A 16,990-nucleotide genomic window follows, 5' to 3' on the forward strand; every position below is an offset into this window, starting at 1 on the left:
AGCGTCCAGCTGGGGCAGGATAGTGAGGGAGCTTTGTTAGCAGAAGACCGGAGAGAGGGTAGCTCTCAGTGCTGCCCTTCCACAGAGGAGGGGACTGAGCTTTGGAAGCACTTTTAAATGGCTAAATTGAAACTGGAACCTGATTTTCTATTTTACAATTTAATGTTCTTTCTCTCATACCATCAATTCTATGGTGGTCCTTCCTTCTGCATGGGTTTCTTTGCTAATGCCAACTTATGATGACTGTCAACTTTCAACATGCTAAGGACACATTTATTTCTCTTACCTTTTATTGCTGTATGGTGTGCCAGGGGATCCCAGAGGGTTCTGTACAGCCACGTTCACAGGAGCTTGGCAGACCAGTGTGCACTCTGCCTGGGCCTGGGTCCTTCCCCGCCAGTCTCGGGGAGCCCCCTGGTGGCCGGAATCCCAGCGCAAAGGGAAGTGCTGGAGGTTCCAGTAGGACCCCTCGTCTTCTGTCAGACTTGCCCACCTCCATTCAAACTGGCTCCCAGAGAAGGGGTAAATTACCCAATTAGATTCGAGATCTTTGGAGTCAGTGGTTTTCAAAATATGTTGAGGGAACTTCAAGAAGCTTCATAAACTATGTATTTTATATTTAAATTCTGTCTAAAATAATTTAACCACTCTTTCCTCCATTCTAAGGCATAGTTTTTCATGTTTCCATATTTCTGAAGTCAGAATATAACTTACAACTGATGTTCTGCACTTACTGCGATGCGGTCTCTTCTTGCTCTGAAAAATATAAGTTTGTTGGTGTTGGAGTTTCAGTTAATAGGATCTCAGAATCAAGAACATCCCCATTCCACTATGTTTAAACGCAAGAGGATTATACTTCTTTTTTGTAAATTAAATCATACCTAACAGAAAACCCCACATATCAAGATGTGGGAAATACCAGTTCATAGAGGTTCTTCATGTTCTATCAGAGCACTGGACGTGGGTGTGACCGACAAGCTGGCAGGACCCACTTCTGCCAGCCCTCCTGAGTGTTGTCTGCTTCCTTGTACTATGCCTCATGGGTGGGTTGGGTGCCACCCCTGGTCTTGTGGGAGAGATGTTCCTTGCAAGACACAGCAGTCAGATGCTGGATCCGCAGTCACGCAGACCCATCCGGGAACTGGTATTTGACAAGGGCTTAGACTGCTGGGAGCCTTAATGTGAACTTCGCTCTTCTGACAAACTCCACCTCAAGACCTTCCTTTTGCTTTCCCATTAGACAGTCCAACTTAATGCTTTAGATCATTCCAGATCTCCCCAGGAAGGACCTTGGTGAGAGTTGTACAAGCAAATTGTTTTTTCCCACATAACCCTCCCCAAATCCGTGTGTGTGTGTGTGTGTGTGTGTGTGTGTGTGTGTGTGTGTGAGAGAGAGAGAGAGAGAGAGAGAGAGAGAGAGAGAGAGAGAGAGAGAGAAAGCACCAATCTACAGAAATATATCTTGGCTTTAAGAAATGGGATGGAGAATGGGAAAGGAGATGCTTTTTCTTTCCTGTACAAATCACACACACAAAAGTTGTGAATTAGTAATTTCTCTAATAATTTGGACTCCAACACTAGGCATTTAAAATTGCAATAGCTTTAAAATTTGTGTGTTTAAAAAATCAGCATCAATGAAATAATCAAATGTTGTCAGTTAGACCCTTATATTTCTGTGGGCTATGGAACGTATTTCACCCCCATCTCTAAGTACATATTTGCTGCTGAATCGGAATTGCAGACAATTTTTATATTGACTACAATCCCGTGGCAACCATCAGTCATATTACTCAGATTGTCTTGTTTCACTTAGTAATATACATTTGCAGTTACTCCATGTCTTTTTGTGAATTGGTAACTTATTTTATAGCTGAGAGATGTTCAGTTGTATGGGTGACTACACTTTGTTTATCCATTCAACTATTGATAACAATTTTATTGCTTCTTTTTGGAACTTATGAATAAAGCTCCTCTAAACATTTGTCTATAGATTTTGTGTGGACATATCTTTTTAAATCATTTGGTTAAATATGAGCACAATTACTGGATCATAGGATAAAACTATTCTAGTTTTGTGGGAAAACACCACTATCCACGGTGGCTGTACCACTTTGTGTTCCCTCCAGCAATAAGTAAAAGTTCCTGCCGCCCCATGTCCCCACCAGCCCCTGCCGCCATCAGCGTTCTGGACTTTGGTCATTCGGATAGTGTGTAGGGCTATCTTATTGCTGTTTGAATTTGCATTTCCCTGATGACAACTGATGTTGAGTGACTTTTCATGTACTTATTTTTCATCTGCATACTCTTGCATATCTTGCAGACTTCTGTTCAGGTTTCTGCCTATTTAAAATTGGGTTGTTTGTTTAGTTATTGTTGTTTTAAGGGTTCTTTGTGTATTTTAGATGCAGATCCTTTCTTAGATATGTTTGCAAATATTTTCTCCCATCCCATGGCTTGTCTTCTTATTCTCTTAATGGTATTCTCAAGCCAAAAGTTTTTAATTTTATTTTTATATTTAAGTAAATCATAAAATGTTAAATTTTTGAAAAGATTCAAATATTAGAACACTGTACTATAAAACTTTAATTTTCATTCTAAAATGTGTGAGCCTTTAGTCAGAATTATGTATTTTCTATTTATTTATCAAGAACTATAAGACATTTCATTTGGGGATCGTCATACAGTGGGAAACATGACACTTACATCGGGGTACTGGGGACTGTCACATATATCACCCAAAGACTGAGAGTGTGGCCATGTACAAAGGTCACATGGTGGTGTTATGGATGCACAGATGCCTGTCAGAGGGACTCTGACATCGACTTCACTCCCACCTCTAGACAAAGATCAATGAAATGTAACTGGAACTTAATCCAGAACTTGTTTAAGGTCATCATGGTAAGCTTTTCATTTGCTGCACACAACTCAAGGTTTCCTAAAGCAGTTTCAGTGGGGAGGAAAGACACTGCCTTTAAGGCAGTTCATGGCCTCTGGTAAGGCCAACTTTTGAGAAGTTTCCCTTGTGTGGCTTCGAAGCTGGACTCCCTCTGACAGGCATCTGTGCATCCTTACCACGACCATGTGACCTTTCTACATGACCACACTTTGGGGGGCTACATGTCTGCAAGAGAAGTGTCATTGTTTATGCTCTTGATAAGTCAAATATTCTGCTGCAGTATTAAGTTCCATTCCAGTGTGGAAATGTGTTGAAATCACATTTAAACCACGGAGCCTAAAGTTTAATTTGTTGATGTGTAGCTGTTTTCAAAGTTTATCTGCAGTGTTAAAAACCACCAGTCATATTTTGGGGGAATATTGTATTAAAAATGAATCATTATTTTTAAACTGATGAAAACATGGAAAAGAAAATTTCACCATCCTTTCTAAATATTCCAATGGAGGGAGGATTCCAAGACATCAGGGTCTGTGAGGAAACAGTTTCTTCCAGATTTCCTCTGCATTAAATTAAAAAAATGTTTAGTGTCCTTGCAAAAGGCAAACTTCGAGTTACTTCTTTGACTAACCAAAGACTATAACTAATATATCCCAGGACAACATTGTGAAGAACACCTACCTCACCTCCATGAAGTCCTATTTGTTAAAGATTTTGGAAAGCCAAAGTGTTAAAGGAAAAATATCAGATTTATTGGCCAGAGGGGTTTCCTTTCACTAAAATCCCACCGTTGCAAGGTAGTAAATTATGTACTATTACTGCTTTAATTTAAAATAAGTTGGTTCTTCCTCTGTGCAGTTTTGTGATTTTTAGAACATGGATTTCATGGTCATTAGTGTCGGGTTACCAACTCAGTGGAACAGGAAAGAAAATGCCAATTATGGTGTATAACTAATCAAGTGAAACTCATACCTGCAGGATGTGAGGACCAAGCCCGCCCCAACAGGGTGCAGGAGAGTAGGAGGAAGGACCAGAAGCTTGTGATATTCCGGGCTTTGGGGGCATTACTCATGTCAGTACTTCCTGTCTTCACAGACCTCATCACGACTTCACAGACTGGAGCTCACGGCACACCCTCACGGGACGGTTGGGGAGGTCGTCGTGAAACTGAAGGATCGAGGTTAAGGTAGCCAGCATGGAGCATGCTGTGCCCGAGGGACCATGCTCACGTCTCAAGGAGGGGTTCCCGCCAACCCATGGAGCCTTCCTGTCCAGTCTAAAAGGTGGTGTGCAGCTCGGCACTTTTCTAAAAGAGTGACTGTATGATTAGCAAATTATAGCTTTATGTCAACATAATTACATTTCATTCTGGGGGGATGCCCATTGTAAAATAAAATAGATTTTATACACAAATGCTAATTTGGTGGGCATTTGATATATTTAGAGTCATTTTGGCCACCATTTAAGTTAATTAGACATGTGTTCTGACTTGAAAATAGATTACCTAACATAGACCTAATTGTTCTTGTTTGCAGTATTATCAGAAAGTAACATTTATTTGACTTCCTACATTGTCAAATTGTTTGGATTTGCTTTCTTGGTATTTGTTTCTGTTTTTACTTCTACCCCAACTGCCATAACTATCAGCATTTCCTGAGGGTCTGATAATAGAGAAATTCAATGAGCAATCAGGAAGCAATCAGGAACAGTTAAAAACAAGAAGAACTAGGGTGCCTGGGTGGCTCAGTCAGTTGAGCGTCCAACTCTGGATTGCAGTTCAGGTCATGACCTCACAGTTCATGGGGTTGAGCAGCCCATGGCATGGAGCCTGCTTAGGATTCTCTCTCCCCCCTCTCTCTGCCCTTCCCTTGCTCACATGCACATGTGTGTGTTTTCTCTCTCTGTCTCTCAAAATAAAAAATAAACATAAAAAAACAAACGAGCACATGACACTCTGAGAAAGTCTGAAACAGCATCACTAATGCCCGGCATCCTCCCGTCTCCAGGCCTGCCCCACACACTTGTTTAGTCATTCCCACTTCAACACACAGCACACAGTTCCAGTTGCTCGGGGGGCAAACTTGTGAGTTGTCACTGTCCCTCCTTTCTGCATCTTCCATATCCAGTCTACAAGAAAGTCCTTGTGTCTTCATCTGAAGAATAACCTGAATATGATCCTATCTCACTCATGTGTCCATGCAACAGCCACCACCCCATGTCATCTGGACTGTTGCAACTGTTTCCAAACAGGCCCTTGCCTTTCCTTGTACATGTGGTCTATTCTCCCTCAAAAGGCCCACTCCACCTAAACCCTTCCCCCAGACCTTTACATGGCTGCCTCCAGCATCATTCATATTTCGCCTCAATTGTGCTTCCTCAGTAGAAAACTCCTTGCTGACTCTAGATTAAATAACACGAGAATACCAACCCTATTTCTCCACATCACCCATTGCACCATTGCTTTGTTTTATTTTATTCAGAATGATCACAAAATCTTTATCTACTTGGACATTATTTCTTATGCTTTACTTATCATCTGCCTAAATTTAGAAATTCCCTCCATTCTTTCGAACATAAATTTTATGCTGAGGGAAGCATTCCCTTATACTTACTTCAGGCTGAGCTATGAGAGCTGCTCTGTCTGGATTTCTTGCCAGCTGGCCTCCTGCAGAGCCTCACAATAATAGCCAAGTACTCAAGAGCAGGTAGGAGGATCATTTAGTGAGTCACATCAAATGAGCCACAACTCCAAGGCTGGGTTGACCACAGCAGGAGAGGAGTCACTGCTGTCCTAACCCTGCGGCTTCAGGATCTGGCCCTTCCTGGACTTCACAGTTGCTCCCTCTGCTACACACCTGCACTCTGGCTGCTGCTCTGAGGTGGTCAATTTTCCCTTAAAGCCCTGGCTGCACCCTTGTTAGCTTGACTAAGTCTACAACTTCCGTTGAGATGCAATGTCACATGAAGATTTTGTAGCTACTCTACAACCATAGTAAATTGTTTATTTGTTTAGTTGCTTTTACTCTGAATTTCCCCATTAGGAATGCTTCTTTATTCTTAGTGATCATAACAGTAAATGGGAAATAGTGGGTCCATGATGAGTATTTGTGAAATAAAAAAGAATGAGAGACAAAGTATGGGGAGAGAACACTGTTATGGTTTTTGCCTTTTTATTTTGCTTTGTATATAAATAAGAGAAAATTAAACTATGTAAAATAATACATGTACTTTTTAATATACAAACTTTTAAAAACATATTATTGAGTAAAGAAAGTATATTCAAGCATATTCAGCTATATCTGCAGTATAAGTGCATTAGGGTAAAGTGCCACATCTATCTATCTATCATCTATCATCTATCTATCTATCTATCTATCTATCTACACACACACACACACACACACACACACACACACACACACCCGTCTGTAAGAATGTTCACCCAAACTAAGAGGGATATTTTTGAATGGTGAAATTTTAGGTGAGCTTTTCTTTATTTGCATTTGATTGAAATTATTTGATCTTTTGCAATAATGTGCAAAATGTCCTCCAATTCTGAACATAATACATAAGTCAACTACTTGAAAGTTCAAAATAATAAAAAATGCTCACAGAGTTTTAGAGAGTCGCAAAATACATCAGAGGGTATTGGCACCAGGTAAGTTCCCCATTTTTCTGGTTTTGATCTAAGGAAAGACCATGAACATAGTATGGTGCAGACTGGCTAAAGCTTCATTAGGAATTTCATTGTCCTTCTGGCCTGAGAAAGGTCTCAGGCTAGAAACAGCCACTAGGAAGTGAAGGTGAATCCAGGAGAAGAGAGAGCTAGAGAGGCAGGCCCTGGTTCTACTGTAAACTCAGCCCAAGTCTCTAGCTTGCATGTGTGGGCAGTTCAATGCAGTTTACAGATAGATCTAAGAAACTAAATTGAGGCTTGAGTCACTGTCCACTGCAGTTCAGAACAAGTTTGTAATTCAAGTCAAATCAAGTTGTTAACATGGTAAATTAAAAAAAAACAACACTGTTTGGATTATAACAGAAGCTAATCTCCACAACCTAATATTCACAATGTCCAGGACACACACCAAAATTACTCAGAATAGGAGGAACCAAGGAAATGAACCCATTCAAAGAAAAAAGAAGACCAATAAAAGATCAATATAAACATGATAAAGAGATTGGAATGACAGGGACTGTAAAGTAGCTACTGTAACTATATTCAGAAGGGCAAAAGAAATTAAGCTCATGACAAATGAAAAATAGGAAATCTCAGTGAAGAAATAGAAAATATGAACAAAAACCAAATGGAAATTTTATAAATCAAATATACAATATATGAAATAAAAAAATTCACAGGATGGATTTACTAAAGTAGCAGAATGGAAATGATAGATTAGAGTCAGATAACTTGAAGACACATGAATAGAAATTATCCAGTCTGAAGAAGAAAGAAAGGGAAAAAAAATAAAAATTAGAATAGATGGTGGGACAATAATAAGAAACTTAAAATTCATGTTTGAAGTTTCAGATTGACAGAAAAGAGAATGAACAATAATATTCAAATGAATAATTGAAAACTTTTCAAATTTGGTGAAAGACAAATTCACAGATTCAAGAATCTTAGTAAACCACAGTTGTGATAAATACAAAGAGAGCCATGACTAGGCATATCATAGTAAACTGCTGAAATCAAAGATAAAGAGAAAACTATCAGGAAAAAAATGTATATATAACAGTGGTTGAAAATAACTATGGACTGCTTATCAGAAACTATCTAGGCTAGAAGACAATGGAATAACATCTTTAAGGTTCTAAAAGAAAAAAAAGTCAACCTATAATTCTATATTCAATGAAAATATCTTTTGAGAATGAAGAATTAGGAATAAGATATATTTTGATAAAAGTACATTAAGAGAATTTATTGTCAACCAATCCAAATTACAATAGAATAGAAGTTTCTTAGAATTCCCAAAATAAACCATGATCTTTCATGCCATATATTATTTATTCATTCATTATTATTTATTCATTCATTAAATAGTCATGGAAAGCTTCCTATGGGTGAGGCACTGTGCTAGGTTCTGGAGATAAATGTCTTTCCCTTTGCTAATTACACTGGTCTCCTGGCAAACATCTATTCATCTCTTAGGTTTCAGCTCAAGCAGTGCTTTTTTGTTGAATCCTTTATGGATTACCTTTTAACAACTAGAATGACACTAACTAATCAGTAGACTTCTTATTTCCAGCCAGGATTTCCAATCAGGTTGGTAGAGTCAAGAAATTAAATAAGAATGGATGCCAAGTATTACATTTAAGGAAACCTTTCAACATGAAAGACAAAGGCCAAATTAAAAAAAAAAAAAATTGAAAGGGCTCACCACCCACAGCTTACAGTGCCGCTGCAGGCTCTGGGCCCACTCCACACAGACACAGCAAAAATGTCCCACCCTACTAAGACTGAGCACTGCATTGAGTCTTTGATTACTGTTTTCTAGAAGTGTACTGGAAAGGAGGGTAACAACTGTACATGCAATAGCAGAGCTCCTGTTAGAAATAAGCCCATTGATTCAATCAAAGAAGGGATTAGAAGACTCAGAGCACACTGAAGCCAGGCTTGAACCAACATTCTTGCAAGAGCAGGTGTCTGATGGACAGGCACACTCAGGACAGTTACAGCAGAGGATTTATCTCCCAGCATGCAAGTCCCTCCCCTGGTTCCTCATCGGCTGAGTACTGCAGAGGTTACAACCTTACCTGGATGTTGCCAATGCCCACGTAAGGCAAAAAGCAGTCTTGATTGGAAAAATGCACATTCCCTGAGATGATGCAGAGACTTTTGGTCCTACCTCCTCCTGTTCTTTGCCACATGCTGATTGCAAAACCTGTGCAAATAAGCCTGTGAAAAGTAGAGGGGAAGAAGAACCAGGAAGTGAAGTATCTAAGGATTTGGGATACTGTGGAGGTTGGTGGGGTGTTTTCATACATATGTCCAATAAGTTGTAAATCTATTGTTAATTAGCACAGATTTTATTTCTGAGAATGAACCTTCTTCCATACTTCTCACAATCCAAATCTTCATGAATACAGAACTGGCTACCTTCACAAAGAACCAGAAGGACCCTGGTATCTTTGACCACATAATGAAGAAACTGGACCTCAATTCTGATGGGCAGCTAGATTTTCAAGAATTTCCTAATCTTATTGCAGCTTGGCCATAGTTTGCCATGACTCTTTACAAGGTCTACCTATAACTGGAAGTAAATCTGAGGAGGCTCTTGGGCCTGGCCTCCAGAAAGGGGGCAGGGGTGGAGAAAAAGAAAGGCCTCTCCTTTCCTTCAAAACAGCCTCTTCCAGTCACCGTCTCCTCCTCACATCCTACACATACCCTGAGCCCAGAGTGCCCACTGCCCCATACAAGCCTGATCTTGCTGGTAATAAATAAAGCAATGATGTATTTTAAAATACACACACACACACACACACACACACACACACACACACACACACTAACAAAGAAAACACAAAAATTAGGAGGAAAACTTTGAAAGGAAAAAGTTCTATAATATACTAAGAGGTTAGAATGTATATTCCCTCAGTGAATTCCCTCGGTAGAATGTTTTGTTTTGTTTTGTTTTTCTAAGAAACAAAGAGAAAATGGGCATGTGGACATTTTGATGCCATATCTGCTTTCTTAAATATAGAGACTAAAAAAAGCCATGAGTGTGTGATATTAGATTCTTGTGTGCAATAGAGCGACCCAACACCTCCTTCCCTCTCCTGGCGCTCATCACAACACTTGTGCTCCCCACTGTAAGCTGACTACCTGGAATTTAAATAAAGACTTAAAAAAATAAACATGAGAAAATTTTCCAAAAATGAGAACCCAGACACAAAGAAATGGACAATGTGAACATAATGATGAGGAAATTAAATAATTAACCCAGAATATCCAGTAAAGTCAACTAGAATAGAGATAACAGAGGTACTAAAATAAACAAAGAAATAAAGAAATATAATCGCACAGAACAATTTCAAAATTGGTGTGTCTTACTACTCTGTGTAATTAATGAATGAAAAGAGCAACACCAAGATATGCTATCATCAACTATCAGAATATCTGGCAAAATAAGATCACCTAAAAGTTTAAAGAGAGAAAAAAGAAAAGGGGAACAAAACATCATATACAAACATAGGAGAATAATCCAAATGACCAAAAAAAAATCTCGATATTAACATCAGAATCCAGAAGTTAGTTCAGATGTTAAGGGAAAGTCATTTTCAACCTAGATTAATTACCCACATCATACCAAATTTCTAATCAAGTGATAAGTAAGAATAAAACCAGTTTTACATATGTAGGGCTTTTTTAGAAAGCTATTGAAGTTTTTAGGTCAGAGACAGTTGAAGTGAGCCACAGAAGAGCAAGACAAGAGATTCAGCACACAAGTGTCCAATGCCAGAAAGAGGGGAAGGAGGCTCTAGGTACCATCAGCCCTGGTGAGGAAAAAGTCAAAATCATTGCTGGCACTTCCTAGCTATACTTGGGAGGCTTTTAAGGTAGAAACTAGACTTATATATCTTGAAGAACTGGCTTTGAACACTAAGAAATATTTTGATGGGTAAATAGGTCAGTTGGAGCAGTTGTGAAAGAAACTGTAGTTTAATAGAAAAGTTAGGTAATGAAAATTTAAGAAACTATTTAAGAAAAAATAGTGTTATGTGAAAGGAAATGTAATCACATTACAGTTGGCTTAACAGTCAATGAGTAGTAAAATAAAAAACAGCATAATTAGTAGTGATAGTAGTACAGACACATATTATTGGTTCCACAAAATTGTAACTTAACAATCATGAGAAGACATAAAGAGAACGGGAGAGATGAATATCTCTCTGCCAGAAAAGAAAGACATTAGGTAATTTTTAAAAATGATAAATCAAGAAAGAGTACTCTCAACATAGTATTGCAAAAGATGTAGAAAGAAATGTCAGAATATACTAGTAAAAATGAGGAAAGTGTTTGCTTCCCGAATGGGAGTTGGGGAAATGCATGTAAAGACTGTGCAAAGGACTCCTGTGCATCACAATAAACCCTTCAGTACTCTTTGGCGTTTTTCTATGGACATGTAATATTTTGATTGGAAAAGATCTTTTCCTTTGGAAGAATTGTTTGTGGTGGGTGAAGTACCCTTTTAAAAGTCAGATAAAGGAGTTCAGAACTATAATCTATAGTTCTGGGCTATATAATGATTGGGCTATATAATCATTTAGCAGAAAATATTAATCTCTATTTTAGAATATTTGGAGTTAAAAATATAATAAAGTCATATCCCAACTTACAAAAAATAATTTTTAAAAATTATTGAAGAAATATGATTTACACAAATTAACTCAAATGGATCAAAGACCTAAATTTAAGACCTAAAAGTATAAAATCTTGAGAAGAAAATAGAATAAAAGCTTCATGACACTGGATTTGGCAGTGATTTCTTAGACACCAAAGGCATAGGCAACAAAAGAAAAAATAGCCACATTGAACCTTATGAAAATTAAAAGAAATTGTACATTAAGTGGTACCTGGGTGGCTTGGTCAGTTGATTGTATGACTCTTGAGTTTGGCTCAGGTCATAATCCCAGGGTCCTGGGATTGATCTCTGTCTGTGTCAGGCTCTGTACTGAGCGTGGAGCCTACTTAAGATTCCCTCTCTCTTTCCCTCCATCCCTCTCTCCCACTCACTTTCTCTCTCTCCTACAAAGAAAAAAACCAAATTGTACATCAATAACACTATCAACAGTAAAAAATCAACCCATAGAATGGAAGAATATATTTGCAAATCATATATCTGATAAGGGATTTATATTTAGAATATCTTCTAAAAAGTCATCAATAATAAAAAAACTTGATTGAAAAAATGGACAGATGACTTGAATAGATATTTCTTTATCAAAGATATACAAATGGTCAATGGACACATTAAAAGATAGCCAACATCACTAATCATTAGGAAAATGCAAATCAAAACCACAATGAGATATCACCTCACACACACAGGATGACTACTATTAAAACCATCAACACCAAGAGCAAACATAACAGAGAACAAGTGATGATAGGGTGTGGAGAAACTGGAACTCTCGTACACTGTTGGTGGGTGTGTAAAATCGCACAGCTGTGCTTGGTGGTCCCTCAAAAAAGAATAAAAATAAAAAGAGAAACACCACTTGATCCGGCGATCCCACTCCTGGGTATACACACAAAATCGTGGGAGGCAGAGCCTCAAAGAGACATCTGTGCCGCCATGTTCATAGCAGCGCCACTCATATCAGCTACCACAGGGAAGCAGCCCATGTGTCCATCAGCACATGAGTGGATAAACAAGATGCACTACATACATATAATATTTTCCATCATAAAAAGGAAAAAAATTGGCACCTGTTACAACATGGATGAACTTTGAGGGTGTTACCCGGAGTGAAATAAGCCAGTCGCAAAAAGACAAATATGTGTGATTTTACATATCTGAGGCACCTAGAACACTTACATTTATAGAGGGAGAAAGTAGAGCGGTGGCTGCCAGGGGCTCGGGGAGGGAGGACAGTGAGTTATTGCCTAACAGGGACAGAGTTTCAGGTTTGTGAGATGAGAAGAGTTCTGGAGACGGATATGTTTATCCTCTGAAAGAACAGATATACGAGTTTTAGAGCTAATACCCACTGTATAGGATTACTCCCACTGCTGTTAATTTAAAATTCCTATGAAGATTAAATTCAGAAATAAGATTGATGGCAATATTTCATTTGTTGAAGTGTCTGCTTTTATAGGCTGTGACCAGGCTTACAAAAATTCTTGTTTTTCTATTTAAGTCTGTAATATTTATGTTATTACTTTAAAATTTGAAGTTCAGTAGCCAAGAAGCAATTATTTCTTCTTATACTCTTCATAGTTAATAGTTACATAATACAGCAAATAAGGAGTAACCCTTGGCTTGGATTCCATAGCTAAGGTAACACATGCTATATGCTAACCTGTTCTTCGTTTCTTACAGGTATTATTTCATTTTGTCCTCATGTAACCTGTCTCCTTGTTCTTTTACAGATGAAGATGGGGTTATAGTATTCAAAGTAATTAGCATTGAGTGAAAGAACTGGAGTTTAAATACTGTTTAGATAGTTTAAACTAAACTAAAGCCGGGGCGCCTGGGTGGATCAGTTGGTTAAGCGTCCGACTTGGGCTCAGGTCATGATCTCAGGGTTCGTGGGTTTGAGCCCCACATTGGGTTCTGTGCTTATAGCTTAGAGCCTGGAACCTGTTTCGGATTCTGTGTCTCCCTCTCTCTCTGTCCCTCCCTTGTTCGCTTTCTGTCTCTCTCTGTCTCAAAAATAAATAAACATTAAAAAAAAGAAAACTGGACTAAAACCTCATCTTGAACTTCTACTCCATTTTCTCCATGTCAGTTCTCATCTTTTGAACCCAGGACTTTGGGGCACCGACTTGATTAAAGTGTGATATTAGCAAAGCACTGACTATGTGCAGATGCTTCGAGTACTTTCCATGTGCTGAATTGAGGGAACCGGAAACACTGAAGTTAAATGACATGCCAAATCTCCGTCATTCGCAAGATCTAGAGTTGGTATTTGGAGGCCAGAGATGTGACGCTAGAGCCGGCACACACAGCCGCAGGCTCACTTGCATTCAGACTGTCAGGGACACAATAAATGCTTACATCAGTCTACTCGAATGAGAATTCACTTGGATAAGATGGAGCCACGATCTTGCACTTTTTTTCACTTAAATGGTAGGCCCAAGATCATCTCAAATTAATTGATAAGCTTTCTGTGCATGCAAGGTAATGCGCACTGTGGGGTGCAAGGACAGATTGACATTTAAACATCTGTCCCCAGAATTTAGTACACTCCTCATTAGTATTAGTTTATGAAAACCAGCTAAAAAGAATTAAAGCAAATAGTTCACCATTACATATTCACAAGAGAAAAAGTTTTCCAAGACAGAAAAGTCAACTAAAACTCGATCTAGAGCGAAAAGGTGGGTGGCACTTTTCTCTCTCAACCACAACCAGCATGAGATTTGGAGTTTTGTGTTTGCATGCATGTGGTCTTTCTGTCTCTGGTCCTTACTCTGGGATTTGTGACATTGACTCCATGACAGCAATCATCTTGCTTCTAGGTATCATTCTGGATGTGGTCCTCAATTAAACTCTCACTCCTGTGTAAGAACCAACAGAAGAAAAATTGTCATAGCATGTTTCTTCTTTGGTGTAGCCAACTGAAATAATCCCAGTCCACAGAATAAAATACTGAATATATTTGAATATATTGTCATAGCATGTTTCTTCTTTGGTGTAGCCAACTGAAATAATCCCAGTCCACAGAATAAAATACTGAATATATTTTAGCAGGTATTAGGTTAATTTTACAACTTTTCCTAATATAAGTTGAACTTCCATGATTTGCTTTCCACACTTGCTTTTATGTAATATCTGGATAATGCTTCTCTAATTAATAACACTTGATGGTTAATTTTACGTGCCAACTTGATGAGGCCAAAAGCCACCCAGATTAAACATTATTCCTGGGTGTGTCTGTGAGGGTATTTCTGGATGAAATGGGCACTTGAATCTGTGAACTAAGTAAAGCAGAATCCTCTCTCCAGTGGGTATAATCCAATGTATTAGGGGCCTGGATAGAAGGGAAAGCAGAGGAAGAAGGAGTTTTCCTTTTGGCTTCCTGACCTCCCAGGTGTGGCTGGGCAGGGATTCCCCTTGAACAGGGACCCCCAAGGCAGTGCTGGTAGCACCATCTGAAAAGTAATGACCGTCAGCACTTGGCAGGATTTCTTCCAGCCTAGACTTTGTATTCTATTTTGTCTCCTGATTCCTTGTTTCACATTATGTTGTAAACAATTCCTATATATCAAAAATATTAACAATATTTATTGGCTAAGTCAAATATCATTTAATAGGAACATTATTTATTTAAGCCACTTCTTTATTTTGGGGGGCCTGCAGTAACTTTGTTTCTTCACGTTCTTTTTGCTGTATATCTTCATATAAATATGTGAAAGCAAATCTGATCATTTAATTTAGATTGATATTGTGAGGTGGTTTTAGTAAGCCAAAGAATATAAGCTTTGTAATAGATCATATTTATATTGTTACTTTGTTTTTCAGATGCATTGCACCAGTGCATTGTTTATCATTAAACTGTTGACAATATTGCTTTCTAATATTTAAAAACTCATCATTATTATTCTCATTTTTATTAATTTTTATAACTAGATAGGTTCTATATATACTGCCTACTTTTATAGCATTTAAAGATTATTCCTAATTATAAGTACCTGACTTGGAGGTTACTGTCTGGAACATTTAACCTGAAGATACTTAAAGGGAATTACAGCCACTCATGTAAAGCTGTGTGTCTCCTTCACTCTGGTGTTTGTGTGAGTTATCAGCACCATCTGGTAGGATTTATCTTAGCACAGGGACTATCCAAGCTGTCACTGAAGCACTCTGTGTGACCTGGCTCTCCCAGCCATTTCCTGGGTGAGACATTCTAGTATTTGGCCATATGGTGGTGTCAGGAGCTTAAGGAAACAAGCAAACTCATAGTGTATGATCTTCCCTTGAAGCAGGTAAGGGGTATGCCTAAATTCTAAACTCAGAAGTCTCCAAACATGACTCAGGGGCAAGTAGCTTGCTGTAAGGAGCTGAGCATATTTTCATAGACCCAATAGCAACATCCTGGGCCACCATAAGTTATCATCTTGACATAAATTAATAAAAAAATTCATTAGCCTGTATGATTTAATCTTTCCAACTGTCCAGATTCTGGAGATGATAAGGAGTATGGTAAATTATAGGTATTTATAGGGCTTTAGAGAGCCCCTGAACTGCCATAGAAAGAAAATTACTCCACCCATTAGAGTCTAGGTAGTTGGAATGACAGGCTCATCCCCCTTATCCTTGAGACGCTGATATTGAGGTTCTAATACCCTGAGTGGATAACCACAGATAATACCAAACCCTATGCATATTATGTTCTTCCCTATACATACATACTTACGATAAAGTTAGTATTTATAAATTAGGCACAGTGAGAGATTACCTCCTGAATTACTTTGACCCTATTATAAGTGTGGTAAGATTCCAAGGTTTCTGGTATATTCTTTGGTATGAATGAGTATGTTGGTGGTTGGTGTGAAAAACACCACAAAGCACACAACAACTGGAGGGCAGGGTGGTAATTCCCGTTTTCCTCTGGCGTCAGCAGCTCCTCTCAGTTTCCACCTTTCTAACTCCGGGATGGTTGCATGTTGGTGAAGGTGATGTAGAGCGCCTGGGCAGAAGTACCGGGGCCTCAATTTCCCCAGTTCAGACCTTACTGGACCCTTTACAGCTTGTTCTACAAATTCACTTCCTTTAGTTTTTCATCTTCCCTCCAGCATGCATTATGGAAATCTCCTGGAGAAATTGCAATGACTCTAATAAATCAGTAATTTCCCAAGTGGTATTTTAGTTCCCATCAACATTAGAAAGCTCTATTCATCCATATTTGGCCAGTGGCATGACAGTCCCCAAATATATTAACCATCCACACAGGTTTTCATTGTAAGACCAGTGGCTAATTCAGCGGCATGCCTAACAGTTGTGAATTCTGGTCTTTGTACCGATTTTATGTTGAGGAGTGCATAAGCCCCTAAAACCTCAATGGATGCTGACTACTGCACTATGTCTTTCTCTTTCCCTGTGTGTCTCACATAAGACCCATCACTGAGCACTGTCCAGTCAGTGCTGGGACCAGGAACATCAGAAGAACCAGACCAAGGGCAAGGATCTCCCTTGAGGGTTGTGGGGTGCTCAGCATCTGGCAATATCCATGTTGGATTCAAAAAGAAGCACCAGGGCTGACCACAGAGCTGTTCATAGCTGGTCTGGCACTGCATGACAAGTGATGTCTTGTGAACATGTCAATGAGAAGCAGCCTTACGTGGCATGAATATGTTAAACATCCCAGGGTTGAAGCCGGAGGCTTTATGGTCAGAGAACCATAAAGGTGCCTTCAGCCCCTGAGCGCCCAACT

At 38.8% G+C, this 16,990-nt stretch overlaps 1 pseudogene; it reads left to right on the forward strand.

The window, feature by feature from the left end:
- Positions 1-1,078: 1,078 nt before the first annotated feature.
- LOC115290772 lies at positions 1,079-13,030 on the forward strand (annotated as a pseudogene).
- Positions 13,031-16,990: the final 3,960 nt, after the last annotated feature.

The sequence above is a fragment of the Suricata suricatta genome, chromosome 4 (genome assembly GCF_006229205.1).
Source record: "Suricata suricatta isolate VVHF042 chromosome 4, meerkat_22Aug2017_6uvM2_HiC, whole genome shotgun sequence".
Lineage (NCBI taxonomy): Eukaryota > Metazoa > Chordata > Mammalia > Carnivora > Herpestidae > Suricata > Suricata suricatta.